This window comes from Hemitrygon akajei, chromosome 2, assembly GCF_048418815.1.
Source record: "Hemitrygon akajei chromosome 2, sHemAka1.3, whole genome shotgun sequence".
NCBI lineage: Eukaryota > Metazoa > Chordata > Chondrichthyes > Myliobatiformes > Dasyatidae > Hemitrygon > Hemitrygon akajei.
Window position 1 is genome coordinate 169,867,482 of NC_133125.1, and position 9,630 is coordinate 169,877,111.

A 9,630-nucleotide genomic window follows, 5' to 3' on the forward strand; every position below is an offset into this window, starting at 1 on the left:
CCGCTACTCTAAGAAAGGATGTGCTGGCATAAGAGAGGCTCCAGCGAATTCAAAGATTCAAAGATAATGTATTATCAGAGTTTGGATGCAGTATAGAATTGTGAGATTCGTCTTCGCGGCGGACAGACTCGAAACAAAAATCATCACCTCCTCCTCCCCACAGGCGTCAAATAAATAAATCGCGCAAACGACGACAAAAAACGAATGAAACACAGAGGAGATGAAACACATAATCAAAACACATATTTCAGTTCAGCTTATGTTCATTATTTGCAGGCCACCTCGATTCAAAATGGTCCAAACTAGCAACAAGAAAGAGCGACCAGAAAACTAGAACACGTTATAAACATGAATTAGATTCAGCAATCTACAAACCCAACTCTGATCGCGGGAATGAAAACGATTAACCTATCAGGAGAGTCTGATGGCTCTGGGTCCGTACTCGCTGGAGTTTTGAAGAATGAGGGGGATCTCATTGAAACCTATCGAATATTGAAAGTCCGTGATAGAGTGGATGTGGAAAGGATGATCCATCTCATGGGGAGTCTAGGACCAGAGAGCTATCCTCAATAGAGGAACATCCCTGTGGAGGATGGGGATTATGGCGTTCTTTGCCACGGGATGCTATGGAGGCCGAGACGTTGGGTATATTTAAAGCAGAGTTTGGCAGGTTCTTGTTTAGTAAAGTGGTCTATGTTTACGGGACGCACGCAGAAAAATGGAGATGCGGAGGGGATAAAAAAATCAGCCATGATGGAATAGCGGAGGAGATTCGATGGTCCTAGTGGCCTAATTTTGCTCCTATTTCTTATGGTTTTATGGTTTCGTGGCACCTAGTGTTAACCAGGACTTCGGCCCGAAAAAAAAGTTTCAACTCCCAGCTGAATTTCAGCTCACAACTAATGAGGAGTGACCCCTGGGTGCAGCTGGAACTTCTCTGAGAGAGTGACGAACTCAACAGGGTGGAAACATTTTGCTCGAACCAGCTGTCGGTGCTTCCTGGGTGGAGACTAGCCGATCATATAATAGCTAGCAAACACAGGTTTGCTGTTAGACTTTGTGTACCGAGAGTTTTGGAAATTTCGCTCATTAACCCTGTCATGCCATCGCCTACTCACTCGCCGAATCTGGGAAAAATCTTTTTCGGTAAGAAATCCCTGTATCCGGTTGGACTAGGTACAATTATAACCGGATTCCTTTACGGACTGGAATACCTGATGGAGAAAGAGAATCCGTGTCCCTGTGATCCGCAACTGAATGTTCGCTACGCGCATATGTCTTTCCTTATTCCAGCATTCGCGATGTTCCTGCTCAGTCTGCTGGTGTCATCCGATGCGGGGAAAATTGTTACGTGCCGGGTTAGCTCCTCTCCCGCAGCTACTTGTAGATGGGACCGTTGCGAGAATTGCTGCTGCTCTGACTGCTGCAACAATCCCCGTACGGCTCACTTTTACCTGTTCACAATTCTGAAGGTGTTTGTCCCATCGATCCTGTGGGCTGCGATTCTCTTTCAGGACGGGGATTACTACGCCTGCGCGTATTTGAACGAGACATTCAAAGGTGAAGATTGCAAAGAGTCGTGCGCTTCCAAGATACTCCCGCATGAGCGGCGCGAGCTTTGTGTTCACTCACAGGTGAGTGTCTTCGGGTATTGCGGCCGCAAATGTGTAATCACAACAGAACCTTTAGAGCTTTAGGCGGTGTTTTAACCCGGTGCCTTTCGCATCCCAGAGAATCTCCAACCACTTGCGGGCGAGAAAACTCGAAACCTCCAGCTTAAAGCCCCTGTGACGACTCGAATACTTGTCCCATAGCCCCCTTTACTTTCTCCAGGCGAGGAGACCTCATTCGCTGGAGATTGTCCATTGCAGACTTGACACCCTTATATGTCGACCATTTCTTTTGTATCCAGACATGCTGCTCGGCTCGGTGAATTCGTCCAGAAGTTGGCGTTTCAGCCACTTCCAACTATCTTCGGTCTCTTCTGCCTCTATCCTATCCCATTAGAATTTTCTGGCCACCCAGTACTGTTCGATCCAGGGAACAGTGCACGAACACTGACGTCCATCTGTACATCCATGAATTTTGAAATTATCATGATGCTGTACAGAGTACATACAACCATCCTTTTTCCTTTGCTCCGTATCTAGAATCGGAGTCTCAACCTCAAACTAGCAGATCGGTTCGTCAGGACTGAACCGATGGGAAATTTCTGCACCCAGAGAGTGGTAAATCTCTGTAATCCTGTAACCAAGAGCGTTGTCGATGCTTCGTTACTGAGATAGATATATTTAGGTGTATTACAGGCCTCAAGAGATAAGGACGTTTTTAAAAGCTACAAGTTCAGAAAATACTTAATAAAACAGAAAATACTTGAAATAAAAAAGACGCGAATCAGACAGCACCCGTGGGGAGCGAAGCTGCGAACGTTCCTGGGCCAAAACAAATTTCACGAGAACAAGAAAGGTCTAGTGCAGGAAAATGGCAGAGAGATAAAGATGGACTGTGCTGTTATTTAAGAAATGAGAAGGATCGAGCGGCTTATTTCTAAATTTGTTATATTTGTGTTCTGACAGATGATCGGGGGCATTTTACTGGTGGTAACCTTGTTGGTGCTGGTAGTTCTCCACTTTCTTCCTGGATGTTTATGTTCTGAGGAGACACAAGAAAGGAATGCAGAAAGCAGTGAATTGAGAAACTTGAACTCTCAACAACAGCAACTGCAAAGTACTGACACAGAATAGCAGCTGAATCAACCCCGGCCAGAGTGAAATACTTTGTAGATTTATTTAAGTGGGCTTTAAATATGTGACGAGACTTCGATGGCCTTTTTACCCCAACCTTCGCCCTAACTTCAAACTATCCGCCCTCAGCCAGTGTTCCTGCTGGCGTAGAGATCAACATTCATTCATCACAGATGACAGTGCATGTTAGACCATAAGGCATAAAAAAAACTTCCATCATTGTTGAGTTATTATCCCTCTCAACCCCATTAGCCCATTTTCTCACCGTAACCTTTGACTCCGTCAATAATCAAGAGCCTGTCAAACTCAGCTTTAACTATACTCAATGACTTGGCCTCCACAGCCGTCCGTGGCGATGAATTCACATATTCACCAAACTCTGGCGGAGAATTCCTCCTCATCTCTGTTCTAGATGGACGTCCCTCTATTCTGAGGATGTACCCTCTGGTCCTTGACTCTACCACATGGAAACGTCCTCTCCACATCCACTCTATCTCGTCCTTTCGCTGTTCGACAGCTTTCAATGAGCTCTTCCTCATTCTTCGGAACAGCTGCAACTACAGGCCCAGAGTCATCAAACTCTCCTCAGACGTTCACCCTAGCATTCCCAGAATTATTTTCGTCAACCTCCTCTGAGCCCTTCCAAATCCAGCACAAGGAACCAAAGCTGATCATAATACTCCAAGTGCGGTCCGACCAGCGCTTTATAAAGCCTCAACGTCAAATCCTTCCTCTTATATTCTACTCCTCTCAAAATGAGCGCCATCTTTAGATCTCCCTTCCTTACGACCGACTCAACCCACAGCTTAGCCTTTAGGGATTCGCGAACGAGGACTCCCAAGCCCTTTGCACATCTGATATTTGAATTTCCTCCCCGTTTAGAAAATTGGCTATGCCTTTATTTCTTCTACCAAAGTGTATGACCATTCACTTCTCTAAACTATATTCCATCTGCCACTTCTTCACTCATTACCCCAATCTGTCGAAGTCCTTCTGACGACTTATCTTTGTACAGTTTACAAACCTGGCCACAAAGTTGTCAATACCATCATCCAAATCGAAAGTGGCTCCAATACTGACACTGTGGACCACCACTAGTCACCGGCAGCCAATCAGAAAAGGACCCCTTTATTCCCACTCTTTGCCTCCTACCAGTTAACCAATCTATCAATGTCATGGGCTCTTTCCTTGTTAACGGCTTCACGTCCAGCACTTTGTTACAGGCCTTCTGAAAATCCATGTGAGCAACATCCAATGATTCTTCGTTCTCTATTCTGTCTGTTATCTCCTCCATTGCAGTAGCTTATCCATTTCAAGGTTGGAAATGTTTTGCGTTCCGAGATTCTGTTCTGCACACTGCTGTCGTAACTCATGGTTATATCGCCTTTCTTTCTGTTTGGACCAATCTGGCCATTCTCCCCTGACCTTGTCATTAGCAAAGCGTTTTCGCCCACAGATCAGGATGTTGCAGGATAGAATGGCTCTTCATATGAAGCCCGTTTCATGGCTCTGGCCGATATTCACTTGAATTCAGAAGAAGGAGGGGTGATATTTCTGAAATCTATCGAATGGACGAAGGCCTTGATAGAGTGGAAGTGGAAAGGCCGTTGCCAGTGGTGGGAATGTTTTTAGCCAGAGCGTGGTAAATCCGTGAAATTCTTTGCCACAGGTTGCTGTGAAGGTCAAGGCATTATGGCTATTTAATAGATTTTTGATTGGTCAGAGCAGGAAGGGATAATAGGAGATGGCAGAAAATTGGGTCTGGGCCGAGAATTGAATCAGACATGATGAAATGATGGAGCAGACTCGATGGGGCAAAGTACCTAATTCTGCTCCTGTACATTATGGCCATATGGTCTTATGGAGTTTAGATACAATACCTAATCAGTATTACGACCAAGGCGTCTTTACGAGCTCGTCCAGTTTCCCTGTGTTTGGTCCATATTCCAAATTTAGTCTATCCATGTACATAACACACTATCTATAAATATACATCCTATGCATCTACCCACCTTCCCTCACCGCCACCGCCATGGAAAAACTTGTCCTTTCTGTAAAATGAGGGAAACATTTTAGATTTCAATTGTAAGGAGCCTGAATGGGAAATATCTCTGATAGAATGAGAATAAATGACTTAATGTGCCAGTTATAAACCTATTATGCTTCTCAGTCTCTCATCGCGTGGAAAACAAGTGGCCAAAAGTCTTCACTGCACACCCTCTCCAGCAACTGCATTTATTTAGGCAAGAAGACCTAAATAGTCCATGATGCTATACACGTATGATTGCAATTTGACTGGTCTCACCCCGTTCAAATTCTCTCATAAAGTTTACCTTCCTTCGGGCGCTTTTAATAACATCATTATCATAATAAAATAACATAATTTTCTGTTTTTAGTTGAAGTGGAGAATATGACGTATCTCGGCATTGTCTTTTATCGCTGATATCCTTGACCAGTCACCCAGTTTGTGTCTAGTCACGTCCTTATCCTTATTCGTTTTCTCACATCTGCATCATAATTCTTTTATTGCTTTACGTAATCATGTAAATTGGCAACTTGTTTAGTCACTCACGTAAACTGAGGAACAGTAACGAAGTTTCTTGCATTTCCTTCATACAAATCAATTGACTACAACAGTTCATTGAGGCAGTGCATTTAAAATAACAGAGCGCAAAATAAAGCCGTATAGTGCAGAGAAAGGGCAGAGTCGGTCAACAATGAGATGCAAAGTCATAATGACGTAGACTGTCAATTGCCCTTGTTTATATTTCTTTGCATTGTATCATTTTGCTTGTGTGTAACTTAGTATGAATAAATATTTTAAATTAGTCTCTTCTGTGTCTTCACTTGCATTATTCAACTTGATAGATTCAAGAGTGAACATTGACAAAAGAATTTTATGTCCATCTACAGAGTGACATTCATTGTGGTATCCCCATAAGGAATAAAAGGAATAAATAGAGCAAAAGAGTACTTCAGCAAGAAGTTACTTTTCAACAACACTGATAAAATGCTGGTGGGACTCAACAGGTAGGCCAGCATCTATTTAGGGAAATGCATCCCTGTGTCACAATGTCTCAATATTCAGTAATGCTCCATACGCCATGCCATTCAATACTTAGATCCTGGCCTGGTTTTATCTTCCCACAGTGCTTCAATTCACACATACCTGAGTTAACTTCTATTAGCCATTCCCTTGCACACACTCTCAGCTGACCAAATTCCTAATATAACATGAAATAAAAATTTTCACTATCCAAAGCACCACAAATTTTAGTAATATCCACAAGTGTATGAATCATCCTGTCTGTATTTTGTTCCACATTGTTATTAAAAATTACGAACGGAAAATGCATTTCAAAACAAACCCTGTGGTATGCCACCGCTTCCTACAGCTATCGGGTTTTTTTAAAAAAGCAAAGAAAACAACTCTCTGCTCTCACAGTGTTGCCTCCTACCTCCAATCCTTATAACTATATGACCATCTTAGAATTACAGCACGGAAACAGGCCATCTCGGCCCTTCTAATCCGTGCCGACGCTTACTTTCACCTACTCCCACTGGCCCGCACTCAGCCCATAACCCTCCATTCGTTTCCTGTCCATATACCTATCGACTTTTACTTTAAATGACAATACCGAACCTGCCTCTACCACTTCTACTGGAGGCTCATTCCACACAGCTACCACCCTCTGGGTAAAGAAATTCCCCCTCGTGTTACCCTTAAACTTTTGCCCCCTAACTCTCAAATCATGTCCTCTTGTTTGAATCTACCCTACTCTCAATGGAAAAAGCCTATCCACGTCAAATCGATCTACACCCCCTTATTATTTTAAACACCTCTATCAAGTACCCCCTCAACCTTCAACGCTCCAAAGAATAAAGACCTAACTTGTTCAACCTTTCCCTGTAACTTAGGTGCTGAAACCCAGGTAATATTCTGGTAAATCTTCTCTGTACTCTCTCTATTTCGCTGATATCGTTTTACTCTGTTCTACTGCATTCTTCAAGGCCCTACCATTTACCATGTATGTCCTTTTTGGATTATTCCTACCAAAATGTAGCACCTAACACTTATCAGCATTAAATTCCATCTGCCATCGTTCAGCCCACTCTTCTAACTGGCCTAAATTTCTCTGCAAGCTTTGCAAACCTACTTCATTATCCACAACGCCACCTACCTTAGTATCATCTGCAATCTTACTAATCCAATTTACCACCCCATTATCCAGATCATTAATGTATATGATAAACAACATTGGACCCAATACAGATTCCTGAGGCACAACACTAGTCACCGGCCTCCAACCTGACTAACAGTTATCCACCACTACTCTCTGGCATCTCCCTTCTGGCCACAATCCGATTTGCAATCCGATTTGTGGCAAACATTAGCTTCTATGTCTTCTAATCTTCTGTGCTACATCCTCTGTACACTCGTGCAAACACTCACACAAGGCGTCGCACGCGCGCACGCGCGCGCGCTCACACACACACACACACACACACACACACACACACACACACACACACACACACACACACACACACACACACACACACACACACACACACACACACACACACACACACACACACACACACACACATCCCCTTTATTTGCATTGTCTGCGCTTCTTTCCCTGTAGTTCATGAAGCTAAAATGATTCTTTGTCACACACTCAGGATCAGTGCACATTATCAAGTATCTCCTCGCTCTAGGTTAAGTCTTATTTCCCATTCATTTCGCCGTGAAGTTCTTTATTCTGCTGCAGGTGCTTATGAAAGGCCCGAACTTTCTGAACCTACGTTACTCAAACCACCAAAAGCCGATCTTTATCTGTTCACGTCAGTTAGCACGTCTGCATTCGCACAAAGCAAAGCCAGTTTCAGAAATAAATCCATCTTGTTTTCTGCGGTCTTTCCGGAAAGCGAATCCTCTGCCTCTCCTCCATTCTGGTCTCGGCCTCACAGAATGGTTCCACAAACACGAGAAAATCTGCAGATGCTGGAAATCTAAAACAACACACACAAAATGCTGGAGAAACTCTGCATGCCAGGCAGTATCAATGGAAAAGAATAAACGGTCCATGTTTCGGGCCGAGTCCCTTCAGTAGTCCTCTTTTCCAAAGCTGCTACCTGGCCGGCTTAGTTCCTCCAGCATTGTGTGTGTGCTGCTCCAACAGAATGTTTGGTGGTTGTTTAACGCCCTGGTTTAGTAGCACTTACTGACGGTGAATAAATGATAGCGCTTTCAGGAAAAACACACCCGACTAGATAAAAGCATGAAAGTATTGCCTGAATATTACTAAGAATTTTATGGTAAATTGTATCTTTAACCTTCTGCCCAGCAATAAGATCACGTTTTTCACTCTCTCATTGCATCTGTGGGTTGCTGAATAGAGACGAGATCCTTCAAACTGATATTAAGGAAACAAAGATTAAATGTATTTGTCACGTGTACATCGAAATAAACAGTGAATGCCTCGTTTGCCTCAACGACCAGTCGAATATGTGCTGGTGGCGCCACACCTCCAGAGCCAAAATAGCATGCTTACGACCCAGTAATCTAATCATACATCGTTAGAACGTGGGAGGAAACCGGGTCACTCGGAGAAAAAATACACAGTCACAAAGGGCAATTGCTGGTGCATCCAGCCGCTTCTTCTAACAATCCGCGTTAAGAAGTTGGAGCTGGAACTGAATGAACTCCGGATCATTACACCCGAGGTGCAGGACAAAGAAAACTCGGTGACAGCCAGGAAGGCGGAAGTGTTTAAGGAGCCAGTGCAGAGTGCCCCTGCGGCCAGTCGCCTCAGCAACAGTTATACCACTTTGGGTAATATGGTGGATGACCTAACAGGAAAATCATAGTGGTCGGGCCTCCGGCACTGAGTCTGCCACTGTGACTCAGAAAAGAAGAGGGAGAAGAGGCGTGTTACGGCGATATGGGATTCGTTAGTTAGCAAAACGCACAGGAGGTTCTATGGGCGGGAAGAAGATTACTGAATGGTATGTTACCTCCCATGTACCAGCGCCCGGAACATTTTGGATCGTGTCCCCAGCATTCTAAAGTTGGAGGTTAAACAAGGAGAGGTCGTGATCCACACAAAGCCATGGGGTACGAATGACGAGGTTCTGCATAGTGAGTTAGGTGTTAAGTTAAAGGGCAGGGCCTCCAGGGTTGTGATCTCCGGACGTGCTAGTGAGGCCATAACTAGGAAAATTATGCAATTTAGCACGTGGCTAAGGATTTGGTGTAGAATGTAAGGCATAAGATGCTTAAGTCATTAGTCTCTCTTCCAGGGCAGGTGAGCCGGTACAAAAGGGACAGTTTGCAATAAAACTGGGCGGGGAACTAATATCCTATAGGGGATGGTTTGTTAACGCTCCACGGTAGGATCTAGAATAGAGTTGCAGGTGGATGGGAACCAGTGTGCCAGAACGGCAAATGAATAGGTTGTGGAGACAGATCTTTGTAAGAGCTCAGACAAAGTCAGGTATCATAAGGTTGAGCATGGTATGATAGGTATCCCGAGTTGCGTATATTTCAATGCAATAAGTATCGTCGGAAAGGTGATAATCTTATGGTATGGATCAACACCTGGAATTATGACGTTGTAGTCATAACGTCATAATTGGTTGGGACTGAGATATTAGAGAGGTATGACCATGGTAATGGGGCTACATTACAGACCACCCAACAGTCCTAAAGATTTAGGGGAACATCTTTGTAAAGAGATCGCAGAGTGTTGTAAGAAACATAAGGTTGGTATCGTTGGTGATTTTAACTTTCCACATATTAACTTAGGAATCCCATATTGTATAAGGACTAGGTGGGATCGAGTTTGTCAAATGCGTTCAGGAAGGTTTCGTTCATCAGTA

The 9,630-nt window shown here is 43.9% G+C and overlaps 1 long non-coding RNA gene across 1 annotated transcript; it reads left to right on the forward strand.

The window, feature by feature from the left end:
* The first annotated feature begins 1,070 nt into the window (after window positions 1–1,070).
* On the forward strand, window positions 1,071–5,570 carry LOC140718434 (uncharacterized). The gene is made up of 2 exons (XR_012096693.1): window positions 1,071–1,634; window positions 2,577–5,570. It is a non-coding gene; the product is annotated as an uncharacterized lncRNA (long non-coding RNA).
* Window positions 5,571–9,630: the final 4,060 nt, after the last annotated feature.